Genomic DNA, 3,969 nt, shown 5'->3' with positions numbered 1-3,969 from the left:
TTCATTTCACTGGAATCAATACAATAGATGGTTTATTCATCAAAGTCCTTTTATTTATTAAAGCATGCTTATTGATTTGTTGAAAAAGAGTAGGAGAAAGCGTCGCAATAACAGTGTGTGGGTACTGCAGATTGCAGATTTTGTATTTGCCGAGCTTCTTCAAATATGCAGCGGTAGTAACATCATAATTTGTGTCCAAAAAATATTGAAAAAAAACCCTTAAACTTAAACTTTAAAGGCCACAGAAGTACCGATAAAACGGAATATTCCTGATGTTACATTATGATCCTTTTAAGGAATCGATAAAGGAATCTTTAGTTCTCTCCAACCTTTAGAAATGATTCTCAGTACAGCAATCGATTCACGTTCTTGCGAAACCCTTTGGACTGTAATAGCCCGCCGAGCAGGCAGCACTCCAATCTCCCTTTCCTACCTAACCACTGTTCCCTCCTGGCCCTCTCGCACACAATCCTCTAGCGAGAGCGAAACCGAACGCAAGGTACTGCTGCTGCTGCTGCTGCTGCGAAGGTCACGGCGCGTTGAAACATCTTTGCGCAAAACGAGCGCACACCGGCTCCGGTTCGATATATTGGCCCGACCGACCGCTTGGGCGTAGTAAATCTCGCGAAAAATAGAACCATGATGCGTAACGGAAGCGCTATCATGAACCCCACCACCACCGAGGGGTAGGGCAGGGTTGTGCGGTTTGCATTTCCGAACCCAAGTGGGTGCAATAAAGGCTACGCTCGTAATGGTAATGTAAGACGTTTGCATTAACAAAACAAAACAAAAAAAACGGAAAAAGGAAAAAGAAAATGGTGCAACGGAGCAACCAGCACGAAACAGAAACAGAAACAGGGCATTGCGGCAAAGTTATCATTTCCGATGAGATTGTGTATGTTTGAGTGTGTTTTTTTTTATTACTATTGCACAGTGCATTACAGGTCGATCGCAATGCATGCAGCACGCCCGCCCTTCAGGAAGCGCTGCTACACATGCGGGCGTTGTTGGTGCGTTATGCTGTTGATGAAGGAAGGTGGCAATAATAAGCGTAATTTTAACACGGTGGCAGCATTAAAAATCCAATAACAATAGCGCACCATTCGTGCACCATTGTCTGCACGGTTGTGACTTTTGCTTCCTTCCTGATTGGGATTTCTTGCTTCGGCACCGAAAACGGCACCGAAGAGACACATTTTTCTCCGCGCCGTAGAGACAGTTTCTTGGCTTGGTTGAGATGATTTATTATTTGCACTTCCCGGCGTGCACGTTCCGTTGCTCTTCCGCTTCCTCTTGCACCGCCTGCTAACGAGATAATTACGCCCCGATACTGGAACATTGGTTACGGTCTGGCGCGATCGCACCTTAAACGACTCCGTACCGCTGTGGGTCTGTTATACTCGCGCGAACGTGTGTGTGTGTGTTGGTACGTGCATGCGTGCCCATGTTGATGATGATGCGTGGCCACGATGGCCAAACAGCTGTGCAGCTTCCCTTCTGCGAAGCAAACTCCATCCGCAGGCCATCCGAAAAGCATAAAACCTTAGACGAATCAAATCAGAAAAGACTGTTCGGCTGGCGGCTGGTGGTAGCGTTTCTTCCAAGCATGAACAGCTTCCTACCACGGTGATACCGTGCCGTGCGTTGTGGTTCGACGTTCGGCCGGCACTCCTGATAATAACACATGTTTATGATTTGTTCATTATTCGTGCGCGGTGGTGCTGAAGCCACGGAGAAGCCACGGGGCTGCATGCAAAGAAAGGTTTGTTTGTCCGCGTGTGTGGCCCCGTGTGCGGCAGGAAACCAAATCGCCCAATCGACTGTACTGTACTGCCGTTCGGTCACGCGGGGTGAGCTGACGCAATCGGTGCGAGGAGGCACTGAAGACGGGTGGTACGGGTGGGCTTAAGTTTTACGTCATTTGGACAGTTTTGCCAGCGTGTGCGGTGAGCGCAGGCCAGCCTTTGTTCCTCTTAACGGGCGTTTTTTTTGTGTCTGTTTCCCGATCAAACGCTTTTCCTACTCGGTTTGGGGGGGAGGATTAGTTTTCCATCGGTAGGTACTTGCCAAGCGGCTGGGAGCTGTGGCTGGGAGTGTGGTGGTAGAATAATTGCGATCGATAAAACAGTTATTTCGGGTGGGTGGTTCGCAGTAAGCTACGCCCTGCCAAAACCTGCAATACGAGAATAGAATTCGTTCGCTGAATTGTCGGCGAAATAGTGTAGGAGGCAGTTAGTATGCGATGAATTTATATCTTTATTGTGATCCGATTATTCGATTAGCTGGATTGCACGCTACGCAATCAATCGGCTTTTTTGCTAGAAGAAAGAAAAGGCTAAATCAATTCGATTGATGTGTAAATGGATGTATCTATACAAGCAAAACGCCTAAAGTTATGCACTTTGTACAACATTTTCCTGCTGATGCGATACTACCTAAATGTTGGAATTTTATTTGAGGAAAATAAAGGGGTGAGTTCTGGAGAACAAATTGAACAAATTCATAATGCAATAACTATGCCCCGAGTGGTCGGTCATCTCGTACAGTGAAGAAATTCCGCCCTGAAAGTTCAGGCAATCTTTTGCGAATTGAATTACAATGGATTGTGGAGCGATAGCCATCCATTGAGTGAAACAGAAAATAATGAAGCAGCGAGCAGTAAAACAAAGGAAAAGCCATTAATTCCGGAGAAAACACGTCCCCGATATTGATGTCGGACGTGATGGCGTGATGGCGTGATGGTGACGCGCAGTGGTGCACAGCGTTTCGCGAATGCAATTGGCAGCTACTTTAATTTCATTCCATCCCAACTCTTCTTCCTCCTCTGCTACACACACACGTACCCAAACGCTCATACGCATCCGAAAGTTGCATTTCACAATTACATTTCCTTCTGGGTTTGGGCGATTTGGGCGGGGGCCGGGTGCCCAAATTTGGCAATTGGCAGAAGAGTTCACTTCTTTTGGCCACGAGCACGAGGCCGCCTTGGGCTGCAGAAAAATGGGCCCCGGGAAAGTAGCCATGCACAGGCACCGAAAAAGTGGAAGAAAAACGCAGAAACAAAAACAAATAACCGTGCCAGTGGGGCTGTTAGCGGATTCTTTCGCGCACACCGTTTGTTCCGGCAACGGTACGGATGCGGTGCGGTACGTCGGTGCGGGGTTTGCGAATTTCTTCCGGTTAATTTATGCATTTCCAATTGCCAGCTTCCCCTGCCGCACTATGTTGGAAGTGTGTTTTTTTTGTCTTCTTATTTTAGCACAGTCAAACACAACCCACGCTGGCTCGATACAGCTTGGAGCTTGAGTGATGAGGGTTTTATATATATTTTTTTGCTGCTCGTGCTACAGAACTCGGTCGAACAGTGTAGCAGGAAAGTGGAATGAAGGGTGGGCGACAATTTGGGGTTTGTTTTTAAGTTGTGCGTACTTTAGATAATGGCTTGGGCGTGCAAGTTGAAAAGTAATTCATTTCACTCGGTTCTAGTAGTGGATTCATTGCCATCTCGGAGCGAAAATAGTTTATGCTAATTGCTTGCCGTTTGTTACCAACTTCGTTACCATCGGAAAGCGACCAAAAAAAAAGAAGCTTTTCAGTAGTAGTTCTGGCTATGGTTAAGAAGAAAAGGCAATAAATATAACAATAAGTAAATGAATAATGTGGTTGTAATACTTCTGAAGCGATGTTTGAAGGCTAGCGTTCGTGAATTGAAAAACGCATAAAGGTGGAGAGCAATTTAATTATATTTCCATTAAGTTCTTCCACAATAATGAGAAAGTAAAATATCGGTTTTGTTTGAGTTAAACTCAGACAGCTGATGTCAAACTAATGGATGAAGGTATGATCATACTAAAACGAGTTCTATATTTAATACTTACTGATATTACAATTTTATTTTATTTTTCTATCATCTTTTGTGTATTATCAACCACGGCTAAATCGCCGAGACGTCAATGTACGGTGCGCTAA

Source organism: Anopheles merus, chromosome 2R, assembly GCF_017562075.2.
Source record: "Anopheles merus strain MAF chromosome 2R, AmerM5.1, whole genome shotgun sequence".
Classification (NCBI taxonomy): Eukaryota; Metazoa; Arthropoda; class Insecta; order Diptera; family Culicidae; genus Anopheles; species Anopheles merus.
This window is presented reverse-complemented; position numbering follows the sequence as displayed.